Raw genomic sequence first — 23,362 nt, 5'->3', positions numbered from 1 at the left:
TCAATGTTTAAGATATTATCGCTTCTCGTTTAGGAGTTTGATGAAAAATAAAATTACGCAAACAGTGAAATAAAATCAGCAATTAAAAAATAACATATTGAGGTTGGGAAAATGGATTGATTACCGGAATGTTCCCCTGAGATCATTGAAAACATATTTTCAGCGAGCTGCATTTGATGCCAATAAAATTCAAATTTCTTAAAACAAAGAAAATAATGTGTCCAGCGCTACCAACTTCACTGTCGCAAAATAAAGAATGGAGAGAGAAAATCGATAAAACTAAAATCAAAAGCAACCACTTGTTTCCTCCAAAATAAGTTTAAATGTAAGCATCAATAAGTGTACTGGTATAGAGTTGTAATGGTTAAAAAGAATATAAGAAGAAGCGTCTGAACGAAAGTAAATTTGTCAAATTATTACAACATGGGATCAAAATTTCAATAACATGCTATAAATTCGTAAACCATTTCTTCATCAGCTTGACCCTACAGTGCCTTCTAAAAATATATAATCTTCTACCACCAGTGGTTATGGCTGCTCCGATTTCTATATGAAGCGTTACGGTTTTTAAAATATCGCGAACACTTTTTATATGCGTATCGCGAAATAGCTTTTTAAACCTTATCGAAAAAAAAAAAGTTCCGCACCAGAAATAGGGAGCGATTTTAGACGACTAAAAAGAGCTTCAAAACATATGGACGTAGAGCCTTTGATCAGGATACCCGAAAAAAATCACGAGCCTTCCACAACATAAAAAAGGTGGCTACCTCTTTGAAACCAAGTTACACGTACAAGTCCCGTCCATAGTACTTCCCTCTAAACACTATCTACATCATGACTCTCGAAAACGGGGTGGATATATGACCGCCCACATTCCCTCCCAATGCAAATACTTCTTGACCGCTATTTACTGTAGAGGCCTGTGGTCGTCACACCTCCAACGAGATCCTCGCGCGGTCCGTGAGGAGAAAGATGGAAGTTGAGGAAAGTTTCCTGGACGCCGGATATCGGTTGTGGAGAGCACGTCTCGTTGACGGCGTCAAGTGCACGAGTTGGGAAACAGAAGTTGTTGGCGGGTCCAGGCGGGCACTTCAGGCACAGTATTGAGCGGCCGAGGAGGTCAGATGAGGACTCCAGAATATTCGTGGGGAAAATAGCGGCGATAAGTTGAACAACTGCTGAAAAGGCTTCACTCGGTACTTTAAAAAGTGAACAAATATAACACACAACTTTATGCACAAAACCCCATTCGTGTAAGACTATTCAGAGTATGATAAATTATGGTTCAATATAAAAGCTCCAAAGGTATCGTCATCCGCAAGAATAAATAGCACTGACAGACGTAACTTTATTTTACAACAACATGTTGAATAATAACATTAACTCCGCAGTGGTTTTAAAGTCTATATTCTACGAGGAATTATGAAAGTTTTTGAAGACCAATCAGAGAATAATTTCGATAACACCAGACTTTCATACTTCATAGCCTAAGCACAAAAATGTCCATAGATACAGAATAGATATTGATGATTGTCTTTTGGGTTAATTCCGCGTCGAATCATTTTTGGTGGACGACAGTTTCGAGCGCGTTCCAGCTCCCGTCTTCGCATCGCTTTGAAAAAAATAATAAGCCTCCATAATAATTTTACAGTATAGGTACACTCTATGACTCCATGAATACAATAAGCATTGGTATTTTTTATCCAAACAACAGTCTTAGGTGCCATTTAATGGAAGTATTGCACATTTGATAAAAATAGCATGAAGTATTCCTGAAAACTGAGGCAATAAACGAATGTTTACACTTGTTCCTTATGTCCATAGTGCTCCTAATACCAAGAGCACTTATACTCAAATGAAACGAAAATTGCAGCCGATAATTACCAAATAAATCCGTTGAATATATGGTTATGCAGCCATTATAGGAGGTTCCTTGCCAATCCAAGGGATTTCCAAAAATCATAAATCTCAACACATCAAATACCCACAATCAAAGACATAAATTCTTCATAAGTTGGATTTAAAGATTTTTTATTCGATTTGTTGAAGGTGTACTGCCTATTTATCTCCATATACATTGGAATACACGCCAAATCCATTTCAGTTCTCCTAAACATGGCCTTTTCCGAAATAACTTTAAATCTTTCAAGGATTATAATATACAAGTATTTAGAATTTCAAGGGAAATTAACTGGACCATATTTTGCCATAATCTCTAGAATTTTTCTTAGTTATGTATATAGTCAAAGATAATAATTTTCATCAGAGAGTCTTTGTTCTTCTCCATCATACTGAATGACTAGCATTTCTACTGCAGTGATCTATCAGCAGTTTGAGTAAATTTGCACACAAATCAAAACTTCTATTTCTTCGGCTGGGTACGAAACTTTTTCAAAGAAATTTATGCTCAAATATAGCTTCCTGTATCATATCCATCATCACCAATAGAGTTTTAACGCACGACAGTGATCCCTATACCGGTATCACTTTTACTGCAATGAAAGAAAAATTGCACCCGGGAATTTCCACTATTTCTTGACTAATCATGGTGGAACAAAAAACAGTACAGTTCCACAAACTTTATGGTGCTGCCGACTAGTTCCGACTGCTATAGCGCCATTCTTAAGACAAACAGCTGAATGATGCTATAGCCGTCGGAACTATTCGACAGCACTGAGAAAACTGCTTAGAGGCCTAATTCCATCCCTTAGAAGGCTGCTTTCTGTAGCCACTTCGGTCGCATTTTAATCGGTTTTCAACTATGTTCGCAGCTTGGTGATGAGTGCAATGCGATCCACTTTTTTTCCAGTATTCTACAGCATAGTATTTGCCATTGCAAGGAATACCATTAAAAAGTTATGAATTTGAGAGACGATATCATCATGTATGTAAATATCGGTTAACTTTCGTAATTTTACCTTATCTCACCGTGAAACTCGGATGATTTTGTCCGAGAGCGACGTGAGTGGCGACTTTTGTAAGTCCATTTGATTTCGCGGTGGGTGACAACAATTTAGAGGCATACTTGAGGATCCCTTTTGTAACATTCGTGGACAGCACCAAAAATGTCTTTGGAACTGTGCGGTGTTCCATGGTTCTACTATGAATAACTCGTCTTTCCACTAAGCCACGCCAAAACCAGTTGATTTTATTCTAGATTAATCATTTTATCATCCTCAATATTCTGGGTGGACATAGCGTAGCCTACACAGGAGTGATTTTCTCATTACACCATCATAAATTTATCGATAGTACGCATCATAAATACATCCATTTTTGGCAAGTGATTTGCCAAAATAATTATAATATAATATATAACTTTATTCTATTTCCATTCAAATATATTACATTAGAAAACACTTAAATAATTATGGAATATATAGGTACCCCTTATTGAACAGTTACGGGGCTACCATCTTACACTTTTTGCACAGGCCTGGTGCTAACATACATGAGAAGTAAATTTATTTCTTTGCATTCAGTTATTTGTTATCTTACCGATTGAATTCACTATTATAATATGATCTTTCAAATATTTACACAAGGATTACTATCTTTCTTATATAAACGCATAATTACATACATAAAATATACAATATACCTTTAGTTGAAAACTTTTTATGTCGCCTTTCTTAACAGAAACTCTACTTCCTCATACCTCATAAGCCATTATTTTACAGCGTATGCAAATCCTCATCTTTTTTCCGAGTTTGCCACATTACTTGGCAACATACTAAATAATTTAGGCCATAGGTATTTGGCCCTAATTAATAAAGTAATACATATAACACGGAAAGCTGGGCTCATTAATCAAGAAGCAAGCACTTCATGAACACAAAAACGGTGAGAAGATGGAATACATAGCCGATGTCTTTATTATGCCAGGGATAATTTATCTATTGTACGTATCACACTTAAATCCATTTTTGACTGATATTGAGGCATAAAATTAATAAAGTGACAAAATTAACGCGGAAGGATGAACTCATATTCGAGAAGCAAACTTATAATGAACACAGAAGGTGAAAAAATGTAATACAATACTTCCTGGAACATTTCCGGCACCACTCGACTGAAAGCCCCAAGGCTTTCCTCACACGCTCCAAATCTTTCCTGCTGAAGGAAGACTTGCCACCAACATTTCACAGTTCTGGAGGAAAAATGATGACTCATTTTCGCCCTCCGTCTGATTCTCCCACGGCTCAGGTACGAGAATTCCGAGGGAAAAAATCGTGGCGTGCAGGCTCTAGACGGAAGAAACGAATTAGAGAAGGAAGCTGGGACCGTTTCCGGTCGTCCACCTAAAAAAGGGTTCAAAAAAGGGCGCAAAAGGACTGACAGGCGGTCGGCATAAAGGGTGCGATAGGGTATGGAGACGGTGACGGGATAGGGTACCCAGCGAGAAGGGAGCACTGAAGCGTCAGGGGAAGAGCCGAGGGCCGTAAGGCCTAGGACGGGGAGATAAGGCCTTTTTAGAAGAAGAGCCCAGACGCCCTGAAACCAGTTCACCACCCTCCAGGGCACATCTCTCATTGAATCACCGCGCTAATTTATTTATACGTGACCTTTTCCTCCTTTCCAACCCCACCCCGGCCCAAAACTCACTCCGCTTTGCCAGCATCTCTTCCACCAAACGCCTTGGCAAGTTCATACTCGTTCTCTCCTTTTGTTCGCATGTAAGTCTATGGATCTAATCGCCCCTTAATTTTACAAAATATTATCCTCATGCCTGAATATTTTGTGTTCTAATTTTTTCGTGTATCTAAAGATTTTGTTTTTTTAAGACTATTACAAGTATACAACCATAGATATAAAACAGCTACAGCCTTGGAAAGTTCATGCTCGTCCTATCCTCTTGTCCGCATTTGAGCCTATGAACTTCGCTTCGCCTCTTAAATTTTACAAAATACCATCCTTATGCTTGAATATTTAGTCTTTCAGCTTCTTCGTATGTAAAGACATTTTCTACAAGATTATAGCTCCATACATTGCAACACCCGCTACCAGAAAATTAGGTAGAGAATTATGTCAGGGCGGTATAAAGACCTACCATTGGGTTTATTCTAACAACATCGCTTGAAAAATTTCCACAAAATTTAGCGCCATCGTAATCACTCATGTTACGTCCAGAGGGGTTGTTTGGACAGAACTCACACCAGATGAAGCCACAGGTGCGTGAAATTCATAAATTCTGAATAGTTCCTTCCCTGGGCCATCAAGCACTCCGAAGACTACAACCAGGTTACGAACCCGGGACCCTTCAGTCAGTATCTACTATTTTTTTCACCCAATGGGCCACTAAGCTCCCTGAAATGCAGCCAAACTTTAACATTCAATTCATGAGTTATTTTCTTTTTTTCAACCAGTCTCTTACAACTTCACATCTGTTCCTACATCTTTGCTTTGACTTACCTCCAACATAATCAAACCGCAAAAAGCGACACATTTTTTTTCTCACACCAATACATTTTCCACGGTGGCTGAATTTACTCTCAAAACTTCTTCACCCATTCTATTGGGACCGCACTACGTTCTCGCACTATAACTATGAATAGGGACTCAAGCGCGATAATGTTACAATGGGTGGAAAGCCGGTTTGGATTTTATTACGGAGGGAATACAAGAACACGCAGGCAGGAGATCCTTCTATTCCACCCATGATGATAGCCCTTCACAAAATCTGACTGCATCCAGTAAGGCCATAAGCAATTTCACAGGCCCTTCCTTTGGGATCCATACCTGGATTCAGTGTTGACAACATTCTCAAAGTGGCTACAGGAATGCCCTCATAGAGCTACTAGTAATAAGACACTGAGATATTTCCTCTCATTCAACTCTACGATTTTGGCTTATACTTCAAGAGTTATATCACACTGGAATAAGGAACTACTAAGTAATTTATCTTTTTATTTTAATAAAACCCCACCTCTATACATGAATAATTAACGTCGAACATTATTCGTAAAAGGCAACCGTAAGAATTAACATAAAGAAGCAGGAAACTGCCCATTGCGAATTAATTTTCAGGGATATAAAATCACATAAAAACAAATTTTACCCGTGCACGGTTGCAAAACTTTCACTTAATTACACGTTCAAGCAATTTTCCCTTGTTTTGACTTTAAATTATTATTTTTTCTAAAATTCATTGTTGTTAGTTTAACGAAATTATAGTGTAATTCCATGATTATTAATTACGTTTGGACGGTCCATTTCCCTCAGATAAAGACAGCTACTTTACTTATAAAACTGCTGTCGCTAACTTGTTTAGTATAACCAGCTTGAGACATATGCGCAAATGTTCCGAAAGACCAAAGCCAAATACAGAATGCGATAACGCCTCCCTCTCAGATCTTAAATGAAAGAATTTCGGGATATTTTTATGGAACGTAAGCAGATCGTGTTTACTTTTCTCTTTGACCCGACTCGACTCTTGCCACAAATTGGTCCAAAAGGACTTCGGTCAATAACATCACACGGCATATCTGCACGATCTTAATGTTAGCACTTGAATCCATTCTCAACAAAACGCCTGGGACTGGGGAGAAGTGATTAATTTAACGGATGAGGCCCAATTGGCGATGTGTATAATACCACTCATAAATCCTGGCGATGAAAAATCATTTAATTTTTTTCCCCTTCCGAACCAATAGGTTTGATTAAGGATTTACCCCGTTCCGAAAAGCAAAGACTTTATGGGAGGAATTTAGGCGTGCAGGCACACACCCGTTTATGGCAATAATAACCCCCACGAGGGTTGGGACTCCTGTTTGGGAGATCTTTGCCATTGGAGCAGTAAACAGGATATTCTCTCTCGTCATTATTCTGGGTTTACGGCCGTAATCCGGGATCAGAAAATTACCAATCCAAACTGGTCGCATTTACCCAGGAGATCGCAATAAAATCGCCATTCATTCTTATCACCAGGGAACACATAAAAATCGAGGATGTATACTCTTACACCCTCTTTCCAATGACACAAAAAATCATGCCTCAACTCCAAGAGCAATTTTCGATGTTAAATTTAGCGACGCATTCGAAAAAGGAACTTATAACATCTAAGTGCACTAATAATTAAGGAAAATCGCTAAAATATAACAAAATACTTTCGCACGACTAACACCCTTGACTCCTAGAAAAAGTTAAATTTATTTATTGCTTCCCAAAAAGCCAAGAATCAGTGTATTTAAATTGCAATGAAACTTCCTCACACCATCCCCTCAGTGAAAATATACTTAAATTCCGTACTTCAAAGTAAAAACAATTAAAAGATAAAATGCGAGGGGAAGAAGATAGGATTTTCCATGCGCCAAAACTTTGATATGATTTGTAGGCCAAAATCACGCCATAATAAATAATTGTAGAGCAGCCGCAATTAACATTTGAAAGATTCCAGCCCATAAATAATTCCACATCAATCATCTACTAAATAACTTTTTAGTCCATAATTTAAACCACATATTTTTCCATGCCTTGGTCATTACTATAAGGATTCTTTTCTTTGTAACATCATTTTCAGATCCATACTTTACGCATCACAATGCTAAAGATTCCTCCTTTTTCACGATCCTTACAATAAACGTCCTCGTACTCACCATGTCACCTTTTTACACAATATCGCCTATGCACTCGATCACCATACCACATCATAGGCCTTAAAATTTTTGTGGCCTTTCTTCATTGCAACCCGCGTTCCTGCACCAATAATAGGATATTCTGAAAAATCACAGGCAACATTTACTTCCAAAGCAAACATAAATTTGACATCGTCTAGCAGTCACTTAGTATAGGGTATTTGTTAGGTACTCCATGTTACTGCTTACTCATAAACTTGTATATTTTACCATTACTATTTGAAATCTTTCTTGACAAAAACCACCGAAAAGTATTCAAAATTTCCATTATTGCGGTAGCGTGCTTGGTGCAGCCACTGCAATTTCATAAAGGTCAAATCCAACGCCAAGGATTCTTATCCTTCTTTACTGGTAAAACAACAATATTTTTAATTTAGCAACATTTTTCTTAATTTAAATTATCCTATTGAAAATATACAATAGTTTTAAATTCTTACGCTATGAACAAGTTTGATCAAAATGACATCCCAGATTTCGACATGCACACTATGTCACCTTTGATAAAGACAAAGTGTACATGTCGAAACCTGGATCGGCTAATTAAACTTACGTAGAACGTACAACTCAGTGTATCTTTTATCATGTTTCCTGAAATTCATATGTTTAGATTCAAAATCTTCCTTTCCACAATAAAAGAAAGGATATTCCAGGCATCTGAGATTCTACTTGGGGCATTTTCAATCATTTCTCAATTTTACTAAACGACTTTAATGCAACATACGTATTATACTACCCGAAGGTCTTTTCAGCATACTAAGTCATAGACGTCTACAGCAGACTACTCAATCTAAAAAAAACCGTTTCAAACCATCAAAACTAAACTAGCGTTTATTTATGCTTCAGAATGCTGTCCATCAGCAGGTCGATTGGAAGAGTGAAATATATTCATATCAAATGATTCGCTGGTTCAAGAATTTTCTTCTGCACTGGCGTTAGATCATTCATTACTCATATCTTTAAATCGATTTAAAGTAAGGGTTAATGAATCAAGTATCGCAGAACAGTCTAAATAAAATACTGTCAATGAAAAATTTACCGGCAATTTCCTCGTAATAACATTATGAAGTTACAAATTCGAAGCTGCATTACTTTCTGCTTAAATAGCATATCAAAGATTCATGGCACTCAAAAGACATCACTTAATTTTTCAAACAACCCGCCTGTCACTGAAAAGGCATAATGGACCGTTTTCATAAGAATATTTTTTTTTAATGTATTGCTTAGCAAGTATTTCTCACATCATTTACCAATTCCAGTAAGTTTAAGGAATAATGCATAGTATTAGTCGTTTGGCCAATGAATTTCATTCCAAAATTCATATAAACTCTTTTCTCTTTTCAGGTAAGTCGAATTCACGAGCCTTCACTAATGGTACACATCATCTTATGTTGGAAAGTTGGGGAAGTACGTGAGTACGAAAAACATCTTCCGCATATCGAAATGTGTTCCACACGATTTCGAAACGAAATGCCACTTGATGAAAATTATTATTAAAATATTTTCCCGATTAAGGTAAGAATAAAAGTTGCAATCTCTGGTCACCATGACGGACTTCATCCCCTCCACGAGGCTGCAGAAAGTCCAGAGAATTCCAATTTTATTCTCTACAGCACCTACAAATTAAGTGCTAGAGGAATTACTTGTTTTACTAACAATAAATCATCATCGACCACGATTTTGGTAGTTAAAGATTTTATAACTATTCTATATGCTTCTTCTAAGTAAATCAATTTTCGAAAAATACAGAAATCAAACGTCCGTATCCGAAGATCATAAAATTACATATTCATGGTGGCTGGAAGATAAGGAAAACTATGGAAAAAAATATTTCTACATCAGAATATCAACACCAAATAAGTGCTAACGGTAAAGTAATTAAGGAACAAAAGAGGAAAGTATAAATTTTAAGACTCAGAGTTGATTGTTCAAGGCAAAAGCAACTCACAACCTCAAAAACATACGAGCAACATTAGTCATATCTGAAGCGCAGACTCCCAGGTCCCTAAAATTTATATCATTTCGTACTACACAAAACTTCCTCGCACACCAAAATCTTCATAAAAATTCTTATAGAGATGTACAAGGTTCTGTACTAATGGTGTTAGCCAAGCGAATCCAATCACATAGCATTTCGAAGCGAATTAACCGCCCGGATTACCAGCAACTCGTCCGAGTCGTAAACAACGCCCCAGTGATAGTAGTGTCGCGCGCTAGAATTTACGCGACAGAAGTTGTGGCACGTCGTGTATTTATTGGAGAGGAGCCTGTTGCGGGATGATATTGGCAAAAAGTGGTGCCGCTGTTGTGTTTACGACTGAAATAATGTAATTATGCCGGTGGTATTGATATATTTCTAACCATCGATTGTCCATTTTTCTCACATTGAAAATGTACTTAACAACTTAAAAGTTAATTATCATGTCCCATTCTGATGATTATCGGTTTATAACTACTGTTCAGAACTTTTTTTTCACTAAGATCTCATTTGAAGGCCATAAATTTGAGATTTGAAGTTCCTTCAAAGACCAGCTTGAATCCGATACGAGATTTATGGAGGAATTATGTCCGCGTTTACGAATGCGTGATTTGCATAATTCTGGAGTTTTCAGCAAAGTTTTCTAAAAGATTCTATGTGCAAAAATTATTAGAATTTAATTGTAAGAGTCAATATTATACTGACCACCCTATGGTCTAAATAAAAAACCTTTACAGTAAATGGGGGTCAATGTTTAAATCACCAAAATTTTAAACTTTTTCGCCTAAATCAATATTATTTCATCATATTTAATTCTACGCTTTTCGGTTGATGTTAATGATACTTGCGGTTAAAATTTATCGTAAATCCTTACAGTTCATAACATTAAAGAGAAGTGAAAAGTTAGTTGAAATTTATCCCATAGTTAAAAAAAACGAGCTATCTCTTTTTCTTACCATATGTTACGATACTACACTTTGAGTAGATAGCGGGGAGGGTATACAACAGTTAGTTGGGAAGGCAGGGAGAGCAACGGTAGTACGGAGCGAAATGCAAGGATTTACCTACGAAGTCCCCAGTAGGGTGCAGCGATGGGATGCACGAATGAGATATAGAGCAATCTGTGAGAAGGGATCCATTAGGTTTGAAGAGCAAGAAGTGTTAGTGAGGTAAACGATTCATCCTAAATGCAGGCAAACGGTCAGCCTTTTGCTCAAGACGCTATCAATAGAATTTATTAGAAATATAAAATATTTAAAGGGTGGGCAATGACAGGGGGAAATTTTCCCGACCCAAATCTACTTCAGTAGACATTTTAATACTCGTTTGCGCTCTTAGAAACCCCGGAGCCGGCTTAGCCGTCTAATTTGGTGGATTTTCCAATAAACTTTAAACGAGAAATGGCCAATTTTCCACTCTTTTCATGTTTAAGTCTGAGATTGATGCGAGGAGATATCAAATTTGCTAAAATAAAATAGATAACATTTGTTCAAACTAAAAATCTTATCAATTGGAAAATATTTACATAAAACACGGTGTGATGCGCAAATATCGAAGGCCGCAATATATGCTAATTACCCCACAATTGGTGCCGAAGCAGCATCGGGACTTCCTCGTCCCCCAACAACTGTTTGATCCGACCACTGGGACAATTGATCCGAGTTTCACTGGGAAATAAGCTATAACTAGCGGTTTGAACCGAAATTTATATACATAATGATGTAATCTCATCAAACACATAAAAATTCAATGTTATTCCTCAAACCTACAAACATTGTACTGCAAAATATTGGAAAAAAGTGGATCGCATTGCACTCATCACCGCTCCGCGGACATTTTTGAAAACTGATTAAAATGTGACCGAAGTGGCAACAGAAACCGCCCGTTTACGGGATGGAATTGGGCCTAATATATACAGTCCCCTTGAACCCAGCGTTGAGTAGAGTTCTTTCCAAAAATAATAGGTTGCGTTCGTGCATTCACGGAGGTACGATCTTAACCGGTCATAGACGCGTTTATTCTTTTATGATGTTTAATCGACGCTCTAGCTAACGTAATCGGGCAATACCAGATGACCCGGCAGGTCGACGCACACAGTCTCCCGCACCGAAAAGCGGCAAACTCGCGAGAGAGAGAGAGAGCTGACGACGCACGGGCTGAGGCGACGAAGGGGGTGCGAGTACGCACGAAGGGGGCGTGGCGGCCGCGGGGGTGGGTTTTTCGAAGGGGAGGGGGCGGAGGAGGAGGATGGAGCCCAGGCAATCCCCAGGGTATATCGACCCGATATAGGGGGCGTCGTTATCCAGGGGACAGTGAGGCAGTAGCGAGAGGGGAGGGGAAGATGCGTGGGTGGAATAGGGTGGTGGGGGTAAGAGGGGAGGGGAGCAGCGAAATCGGGAGAGGAGAGAGACTAGCCCAGGATTCTCCCTCTCTCTCTCGCTCTGCGGAAGGGAAATGGGTGTGGCACACGGTCCAGGGGTCCTCGCCCGCCTCACCGGCAAAGCCGCGGCCGGGCGGTGCAGTGTCTATGACCGGTGGAGACCACACCTCCGTGAACGCGCAAACACAACCTGTTATTTTTGGAAGCGACTGCACTCAACGCTGGCAATATTTTCTCATGATGCGTAGTCTACGGTTCTGAAAATGATTTTCAACTAAATGAATCCGTCATTACATGAACAAGTGATGGAAAAGTATGCGGTTAAAATTACCGATACAAAAAAAATTCAAAGAAGAATAGGCATGGAAAGTGACAGATTCGTTGAGGCTAAAGAACTTTGTGGAATCGGGTGATAATAAATTGAAACAGATATCACCCATCCTCTCCTTCGTCCCGCTCTTACCCATGGAAAGTTTTGCTTAAGTTTAACAAAAGAAAACTCAAAATAGTCTGCATTCGATCCTCCAAAAATAATGCCTTATGCACCTTACTCAGCGTCGTTAGCAAAGGAACTCAAGCCCTTTAAAAACCTTATCATTCTTTATTTTCTTGAATGTTATTTAATTCTATCACGTAAGAAAACCACTCTCCCTCTCTCACTCAGTTGGTTTGGTTAGGTGAGGTTAGAGCTCACCCCGAACTATGCCAAAGGCGTGTTAACTTCACACGTTCAGGGTAAGGTGGCCATTTCCTTTCCCTAGGACACCTCACACTTGAAGTATTTTTATTTGGGGTGTCCGAAGGCTTTATCCGGTATTTGCACTCAGGACCCCTCGTTCAAAGTGCTCTAGTCACTAGGCAAGCATGCTCCCCTTCCTTAATAAAATATTAAGGTGTAATATTACTTTAAAAAGTAACTTGGATACTTTGTAAGAAAACTCTTCTCCGGATTCCCACATAATTCTCCGGGAAAGGATCGAATCATATTTAACTTGAATACATGTATCGATGATCGGTAAATATAAAAATAACGTACACCTAATCAATTTAAGGAGGTTTTAACACACTTATTGCCCCTTGGCAACCTCAGTGATTTTATAAAGTTTATATCACTAATATTTCTTACATTTGCGGAAAACAAATATGCCATTTTACAAAGATATGCTTACTGCACTCTTGTTAATTGGATATACTCTTCACACTGTCAATAAAAATGGCGCTTGACTTTCCTTTAAAAGAAAACTTTTTGCAGGCTACTACTAAATTTCATTCATTAAAACACCAGCGCATCATAAAAAAAATTAAAATCAATTTGCAACAACAACTAGGATGATTCCCACAACAGAAGGTAAATGTACGATTGGCTATCCATATCCAAAACCCGTTTTGGGAGTATTTTAACCACCTGCACTTGCCAATGTCACTGACGTTTTAGTTGAGGGCTTTGATTTTTATAATAATTAAGGACATAAACGAGCTATATTACGCTGACTATCATTTGCTAACTTCGAAATTTCTCAATAAGTACGCCGCACACTACAAATATAATAACTATGCATAGAAAAAAAGCGAGGGTGATTGGACAAACGTCCTGCCTGTCCCATTAGGAAAAGCTAGGGCCGATCACTACAGCTTCTATTCGTGGTGATGGTTACCTTTTACACTAATAGTACGTGAATTACGAGGCGGGAGTGATCATAATTGATTAATTTTGAGTTAAAAGGCCCCGAAATTATTCGCATAGCACTTTTCCTTGATTCGCTTGAATTCGCTTGATTTTAGGCTTCACCATCGCCCAGGTAAACTCGCCTCACCGGTGGAAGTTCGAGAGTTTCAGCGTCTACGTCCGAAGAAATCGCTTTGATCATGTAAACACAAGACACGTTTCCATGACAATATATTGGCTCCTAACATTAAAATTATTTCATGAATACCTTACTCTGGAGCACTAGCGTCACACACCTCATTGGTCAAGCTACTCATTCCCAATTCAAGACAAAAAGCTCAAAGTCACGTTAAGAATAGACTCACAACGGGATTATGTAAACAGCGTTGGTCGTTGATTTTGGACCAACTACCTCAATCATGAATTGTGTGCAAAAATGTGTGCCTGTTTACTTACCTGATTCGGGAGAGATCGGACCTTTGTATTTACACAAAGATTCACTTAATCTTAGAAATAATAGTAGAGCAGCAGCTGCGACGCCTACCATAGAGATAAAAAATTACGCTTCGGTTTCCATTCTACTGGATAAACATCATTAACTTTTGAACAGGATAAATATTAATGCACCCTCATGTTTCTCACGTGCAGGTGTAGGGATGATTTACTTGACTGAATAAATGCCGGCGACCACTCCTGAATTCACATTTTAAAGCATAAAATATCTCCTCCCTCGACGAAAAATAATATAATGCTGCATAATTTATCGATTTTATCAAAAATTCTCGTGTAAATAACGAAAAAATTACAAAAGGAAGGTTCATGCTGCTCCTATGGGGAACCTGTGCGACACCATCCTTCATCGAATATTTATGAACTGAATATCAAGCATATCAAAATTCAAATTTAAATGCATAAAACATTTTCCTCAGAGTACAAATATATTCACAAAGAGATCCCAAAAGGCACTTCATAAAATTTACGACCGTAGGTAATCTTAATTATGCACTTACTTTCAATTGGCAAATGAAAATTCTCACTTTTAAAAACATTTTCACAGAAAACATTAGGGATGAAAAAAAATTATCCAGCAAGATACACTTCAAATAAGCTCTTATAAAAAATTTTTTTTTAAAAACCAGCCTTTATATTTAGATTACAGGGGATGAGCAACGTTTATATATGACACAAAGCAAAAAAACTCAGTGACCCCGAAAAACCAAAAGTGACGTATTAAAAAAGTCACTATATTTATTAAATTTTCAGTGAATGGTAAGCCCCCTATGTTTCAAAATGCCACCCCTATGCTTTTAAATGCCTACCCAACATGTTTTGGGGGCTATAGGTTGACTGGGGGGTGGTTAAAGGGGGGTTGGAGAGAAAAAGTTATATTTTCATGTATTGTCATCGGAAATGAAGAAGTGTGCAAAATTTCAGCGTTTTTGCTTCACAGGAAGTGAGTCAAATTTCAGTTACAAGATTTGTACCAGACAAACAGACAAACAAACAGACAAACAGACAGGTTGGTGAGTTGATATAAAGGCTGGAATTACAGTAAAAATGACTCTTTATACACTTAGGAATTTATAAAAATGAGTATTTTTTATACACACTAAATAAGTACCTATAAAAGATTATGTCTGCTTGTCTGTCCGCTATGCATTTCCATACGGCTGCATGGATTACAACCATAGTTATTACATACGTGCATCTCAGGCTCCCAAAGCCCGTAGCATTACTCTGGTTGTATACAACGCGTTCTTCGTATATATTTCTCATTACCACTTGTTACGTCACGTTACATAACTTCTGTGGTTGGACATCCTGCCGGGTAGGCTCACCTCTTGACACAATCAAAGGGGAGAACAACTCAACGCTTTCTACACTTAACTATTAATCCTCTTATTGCAAACCTTTTTGCTAGAGTATGCGTTTAAATGACTTTTTTTGTCTGTGCACGTACTTACACATATATTGATCAATGTGGAGCCGAGTATACGGAAATCATTTTTTTTTCATTGTTTGCTGTTACATATGTATACTATCATCATACCTGCTTGTTTATTTACCTAACCATCCTGCTATGTGACCATGAATTCCAAGTTCAAAGTTTTCCACTTCTCTGTGCACTATTCTTCACGAGCAACGCCGGGTGGTCTCCTGGTACACTAACACCCCCTGCCACACGCCTTTTAAGCGGCTTGCGGGGTAGTGCGTAGATTTAGATGTAAATCAAATAATAAAGGCTCTCTCTAGCGCATAACAAGCTATTTTTTGTAGCTTAGTGCGAATTTCAGTGCTTATATACTTAGGGCCGTAGTACCCCCATATCAAACCAGGAAAACATTCGGAATCTAAACCCTCATCATTTGTTTTCTCTTGGAACAGATTTCCCTTCCATTCTTCTTCCACAATTTTCTGCCGTTGAAAAGGGAAACCACGAAAGTGGATATCCACGAATTAGCCACGCACGGGGTACAACGCATGCGAGGATTGGAGCTTGTTTGATGTTGTAGGGCAAATCCAAAACAAGCGAGTATACAAGGGCGAAAGTGGCCGGACCAAGGGCCAAGGGCCTGCGTAAGAGGGCGCACTCGACATGGAACACGCAGGGCTCAAGAGGCAGCGGCTTGTTTGGCGGGAAAAGGACACGGAAACTCGAAATGGAGGATTTTTTGAGAGCATGAGAATCGAATACCGAGGACCGGAATGCTGGGAGGGCACTCAAAGTGGTAAATAATTGACGATATAAGCAGCGTAAGGACACTAAAGCAGCGTACACTTTACATTAAGGTCTTTCTGAGAGATCGAAAATTTAAGCTTGAAAATTGAATAGCAGAAGAACAGGCCAGAGAAAAAAATTACTTGCGTGGTAACTTGAACTTGTCTGTTTTTCATCGATATAATTAAAAAGTAGGCAAGTTTGACAAATAAGGGGTGATAAATCTATAATTCATTTCTCGTTTAATTAATCTTAAGGCATAATAAAGGCGATCTTCGAGCTAGAACGAACAATATGATTGCGAAATCTCACTCAAGATTTTTTTCGTGCAATTATAATCGTAAACTATCGTACAACCTTAATTACTTAATTTCCTTAAAAATCCAGAGCATGAAATTTAATTTCGAAAAGGCTGGATAACCAATAAAAACCCATTTTAATGGTAACTACAAAGTGTATAAAAAATGTTTGCGTTGCCATAGCTTAGTAACTAAGGACGAAGTTCATGGACATACAAAGCTTATTATTGTCTCCCTTACCACTTCCTGAAGTATTGTAGATTCCTCCTCAAACACCCTGTGGAATACCAATACCACCAGATTCTCAGTAAATTACCACAAATGCCCCCAAAACGTTTCAATAAGAACATTTACGATACCTGAATTGACAGATTTGAATAATACAAGTTTCTGTAACAAATCTAAATCGTTTTTGGAGCACTCACAACTAGGACTAAACTACTGAAAATTATAAATTTAAACGATATATATTCACACTTCAAGAACGCCGTTCTCCTAAAACTTGGCCGTATGAGCATCAGTAGAATTGTTTACTTCGAGGGCATTAGTCCAAATTTAACAGAATAAGAGGACCGAAACTATAACAAAATAAGAGCAGACTTAAAACTGTAACTTTTAAATGATTTTAACAATAGACTATACATTCACGTCAGGAGATGTATTTTACTTCTAAGACACGTAAATAAAATAACTAGAAATGCATACAACCAAGTCTCATGTCTCACCTCAAGTATTGGCTGAAAGGAAAACAAATTCTCCCGATCCGTGTTGCATCCGCGTTTTTATAGTTTTATTGCCATTTATCATAAAATTAGGGGACTATATCCAAATTTGAACACTTTCATTGTTCTTTTGGACCGCCATAAGAAAGACTAGAGACCTGCAATACATGGGCAACTTAATGATCCTAACTCATTCGCGAAAACCATTCTTCGTACATTGAATGATCTCATCGGTTCAACTCGAATCAGAAATGAATACTGCGGTGAGATTACGTTCTGATTGAGCAATCATTCCCCAAGAGAGGAGAATGAGCAGAAAAGCTACTTATCCAGCTATAATAATGTCGATTATGTTCACGGGATACGGATGAAGGAGATGAAACGCGGATAAGCACTTAAAACGACCTTAGCCACTAGCTTGTGATGCAAGATTTGTTTTCATCGCAGATGGAGAGAGGAGATTAAAATGCAAACAGCCGAATCTTTCCCAAGGGAAATACATTCTCGCATCACTTACGAAGCACGGGAAATGGAAACGACATAAAATAAACCAGCCAATCCTGGTGTCTGACGCCACAGGCAAGGTCTCCCGTCAATCCGCACTGAGCTTATGATCCTGGAAACAAAGCCGGGGATAAGCACGCCCATGACCGGACAGCGAAAACAGCTCTTGGCAAGTGGAAAGGCTTTTGGATGTGACTTGAAGAGGGATGGACAGGGAAGGCTGGGAGGATGAATATAAATGCTCTGCGGAGGGTTTCCACGTAAATAACCTTTCCGAGTTAGAAAGCTTTGCATTGGGGATTGACACATGCCAAACATCCTGCGCGGGATACCAGAAATCATTTTTTGCCGCCTTTTCACGCTTGGTTGGTAACGTTTGATATACAACTTGTGCGGAACTTCTCCTTGAATCGGCAACAACGTTATATTAAAAGCATGCATTGCAAACATCATTAAAGCTAGAAAACCTTCCCCCTTCCAGACTTTCGAAGACGAGACGAGTTACGAAGCGTATAAGATCTTCAAAAACTTCACTATAATTAACTTTTCAACGAGCCCCTTCGTCTGATTTAGAATGGTCTTAACGATATCCACATCAGAGGAGAAACAGATTCAACATCCATACACTATTAAGTTTAAGTTCCCAGACCATCCAAAACTTTCCAGACTACTTACACAATATTCCATGCGTATTCACATCCAGATTACTTACGCAAAAATACGCTTTAGGAAATACGAGAATTATTTTCATAAACTCAGCGATTCAATAAATTATTTTTTACAAAAGAATGACGTGGGATGAGTTTGCACAAAGATGTCATGACTGAGACGAGAGAGGGAGGGGATAGGATCTGGTGATGAGGGTGCAGAAATAATGATCGTGACATTCAGGCATAAGTGAATGTAATTCACATGCAATTTCGGGGTGAGTTCCCTCACCTATCCAAACTAATATCTGGGTTGTATTACAAAATGATTCCTCCAGCAATCGAAATAAAATGTTGGGTGAACGTTCGATTCAATAAACGAATATTTTTCACGGAAAATGACGCGGGATGAATTCGCTCAGAGATGCCACGACTGAGATGATGGGGGGTTGGGGTAGGAACTGGTGGTACGGGTGCAGAAATAATGATCTTGTGATTCAGGCATAAGTGAATGTTTGCAAGTTTGGGTTGAGCTCCCTCAACTATCCAATCTAACATCTCGGTTGAATTAAAAAGTGATTCTTCCGGAAATTGTATCAAAATTTTAGGTTAAATTCGATAAATAAATAATTCATAACGAAATATGATATGGGAAGAGTCGAGTAGAGAAGATAGCTGAAGGGTGAGCGGGGGAGGGTAGGATCTGGTGATGAGGGTGCTGCTCGCCCGTGGCAGCGGGAGAAGATAGGCAGTCGGGGTGCGTGGCAGGGGTTGATATCGCCCGACGAAATCTCTCTCATCTGGCCCCCACCAATTTCATCCCATCCACATCCTCTTCCTTCCTTCCATTCCCCCATACTCCACACACGACACCAATATTCTTCCCCACTCCATCCTAACGTTACCTCCTCCCCCAAAACCTGCCACCTTGCCGCGTCAACCTCACTCAAGTCCCTTTCGACCCCGCCGTGGAAATTGCCCGTTTCCTCGCACTTGAGCCAAAAAGCCATCCACGCCTTTTTACCGCCCTCACAAAAACCCACACAAAAACCTCACCCTCCTCCCCTATATATCTGAACTTGCCGTGCTTACCCAATTGCCCCGGTTTCAGAAACTGGGGAAAGATGTCACAGTGGCAAGTTTGGGTTTTAATTGAAGGGGTGAGAAGCCAAAGGGTACAAGTGATTTCTTTTTCTAAACAGAGTTAGGTACAGAAATTAGGCAAAGAAAACGAACGAGATCAACTAGATATTTAGTAGTGGACTTTATTTTTCACTTGATGTTAGCACAAAACAGAAACTTACTCGTATCCCCTAGCAACCAAGTTTTGTTATATATCTTATATTAATTTCCGTATACGCACTCTCCCTCTGTTTCAATGGAAAATATTAATTGAAACTCGCCCTGTATCTATGAGTATCGGCTCAACTTTTTTTCCTTCAAGATATCATAACTTCAACTTCTTCAGCCTTATTATCGATGACAAGGATACACTTTCACATTCCCGTCTTTTTTAACGACCTACATTATTTTGTTTTCATCCCCAGCTCTGTTTTTTTGTTTCCATCCCCAATTCTGGGTTTGTATGTGGGGTGAATTACATTGGGGAAGGTGTCTTGAGGGTGAAATGGAGAGGAAGAAAAATATTTAAGACTCTTGTTTTCGTCAAGAAATCTGAACTCGAAATGTTTCGGCCAACAGCTGAGGAAAAAGAATAAAAACATGAAGCTCTTCTTACATATACGGGACCTCAAGCAAAAAATAATTGGAAACACTGGAAACTCAGAAGTTTCAACGGACTTGCAAACTCCGACATAATTCCCTTTTCTTCGTATTCATCACAAATCACAGAGCACTCGCTAAGGCGTGGAACAAGTTTATACAATAATCTTCCCTGCCTGTTTGCCCATTTATTTTAATATTTGATCAGTAACTTCAATCTAAAATTCCTTGCCATTCATTTTATTTCTTTTAATTCCTCCAACGCGATAACAGCCCGTATTAAGCAAGAAAGGAATACAGAAAGGAGTAAAAATTATTACATGTTTCTCGAAAAATCATTTTCATACGAACAGGTTTATTAAAACCCGTTAACCTTAGCTATATTTTCATCTCAGTATTTCTCGGTTAACTGCACTCCCTAAACCTAAAATAAAAAAAATCTTTTAAACACAAAGAAAAGCTTTTGACGAGGTTGTGGTGAACATCTCCAGGTTGAATTAGCGACCATTTCAACCTGTATATCCTAGTAAACTTCTTTATCTGCTAGCGGCAAGTAGGAATCTCGAAATGACGTCAGGCGCCGAAGCATCCAAAAGCACGACTAAAATTAAGCAATACTTGGGGAGAATTTTGAATACTAATTGCTACAGTGAAACTAAGAATATTCATACCACATTGACACGGATCCAATCATAAATTTTCGCAGGCCAATCATAAAACTTTAGACCAATGATGCTGCTTTATCTTCTGGAGTTGGCGACTTTTACGAAAATTTACCACGATCCGTGGCCAGCAAGGAAAGAGACCTAACGGTCACTCACATTAAGTGTACTTGAAAATATTAATGGAACAAAATAATAGGTATCATTACCTCATATAGACAATTATCTAACTTCCAAAGTCTTATTTTGTCCTACCTAATGTTTTTGATTACTGCGATAATCGAGCGCGATAAAATCTCAAAAATAACGATAAAACTGATAATAGATCAACGATAATACGATCGATCAAATTCCATATATAAATATCGTTTTTACTTTATTCTGAAATATTGCATTATTTGACGATATATCGATATTTCTCAAGCATACGCCAGCACAACACTCATCCAATCGAAAAACGTCACCATCACAGAACATTCCTTTGAGACGTGCAATTGAAACCAAGGTTTGAAATATCGCAATAGTTGACGATACATCGATATTTCTCGAGCATACGCCAGCACAAAACTCATCCAATCGAAAGACGTCACCACCACAGAACATTCCCTTGAGACGTGCAATTGAAACCAAGGTTTTCGGCAAAAAAAGAGCAGCGAGAAAAAGAATGAAGGAAAACAGTATATATAGGTATCTGTCGACAAGGTCTCAGAATGTGAAGGGAGAGAAAACTGAGAGAGAGGAAAAAGAAATCAGAGGGGAGTTTGATATCGAAGAAGTAAAAAGGTCCAGGAGAGCGGAGAAAGGGTAAAAGGACGGAAATGAAATTGGCAATCGGTCTGAGGGTTTTGGGAGGTGAGACTCAGCCAGGGTTCAAGAATCGTGACCGGAAACGAATGGTAGGGACCCTTGGTAGAAAAAAAGTCCCTGGAGTAAAGGAGCCGGGGCCCACGAACAATCGACTTCGCGATAAACCAACATCGTAACCGATAATTTACAGACATGAACCTGAGTGGAATGATTAGCGTTCTATTAGAAAGGGATACTAAGTTAAATGTATAATAAGCTACTTGGATATAAGAGCTTGTGGTAATGAATGAAGGAATACAGTATTCATTCGTTCTCAATCCACTTATTATTTTAAGCCTCTCATCGCTTGGCGTGGTATTATGTACGGCATCATCAGTAATTATTGCTATAACTGTTAAAGTGAACAATAGGTTCGCACGAGCAATCGAGATTGCGACAAATCCACATCGTATCCGATAATTCACAAACATAAATGTGAGTGGAATAATTGGCATTCAATACGCATGGTACACTAGGTATGTTAAATTTATAAGGAGTTATTTGGACATGAGCGATTGAAGTAATGAATGAAGGAATTCGAACTCCATCGCACTCACTCCATTTTATAATTTCATGTCACCCATCACTTTACGTGGTTTTTTGCACGGCTTCATCAGTAGTTATTGCTAGAACTAGTAAATAAAACAATAGGTTCGCACGAACAATCTTCTTTGCGATAAACCCACATAGCATCCAATAATTTACACACCTAAATCTGAAAGTAACAACTACCGCTCTATAAACAGGGATAGTATTTTAAAGTTGAAAGAAGTTTTTAGGATAATACTGATTAATGGAATAAATGAAGAAATACGTATTCCTCAGCTGACCCCACTTATTATTTCAAGTTAAAATTCATTAGTCGTAGTTTTATGCAGGGTATCATCAGTGAGTACTGCTGGCAATACTTACACAGTAAATAGTACAAACATTTTTCAGCGTAACGTTTGAGGCTACCTTCAGAACTAAAACGACATCACATAAATTTCGTAGCGAAAAAATGATGTCTTAATAGTAAACCCAGGTATTTGGAGAACAAAATTTAACCATGAGATCCCTAGAGGAAAAGCTTCACTATGAAATGAAATGTTTATGGCATGACAGTGAAAGTTAGAAATTCGGAACATCTAGCAACAGGAATGGAATTTTGATTTTTATCAGTATATTAGATATAGTATTATTCGTGAAGTAACAATCTGCGGAATTTGAATCTCAGAAAAACAAAACTCAATTTCGCAATATGTTATTCTCCATTATATATCCATCCATAGTTTTCAATACTATAACCAATCCGCAGTCCACTTAATCTTCAGCAATGATGTGCATGATAAAAAAGGGCAATGAATGCCTAAAAACCTTACTTTTAATACCACTAATTGATAATAGCGTGATACGAGCTGTATAGAGCATAAATCAAATGCCTGAATATCAAGATTTTATTCGCATTCTCCACGGAAAATAAGGCAAAGCAACCCTCCTCATAACCCTGCTGAGTTAATATTACGATAAGGATATAGGTAGCGAGGATCAAAAACGAAGCGCAACAACACATTTTGGTAATAAGAAACCCTTGAAAAAGAAAACGA

General features: G+C 38.4%; 1 protein-coding gene across 1 annotated transcript in view; it reads left to right on the top strand.

Moving 5' to 3' along the window:
* LOC124166398 (acetylcholine receptor subunit alpha-L1) overlaps positions 1 to 23,362 on the top strand; it is a 291,723-nt gene that overhangs the window by 114,477 nt on the left and 153,884 nt on the right. The gene's annotated exons all lie outside the window — the stretch shown is intronic.

The sequence above is a fragment of the Ischnura elegans genome, chromosome 10 (assembly GCF_921293095.1).
Source record: "Ischnura elegans chromosome 10, ioIscEleg1.1, whole genome shotgun sequence".
Classification (NCBI taxonomy): domain Eukaryota; kingdom Metazoa; phylum Arthropoda; class Insecta; order Odonata; family Coenagrionidae; genus Ischnura; species Ischnura elegans.
The sequence above is the reverse complement of the archived record's forward strand: the minus strand, read 5'-3'. Positions and strand labels throughout refer to the sequence as shown.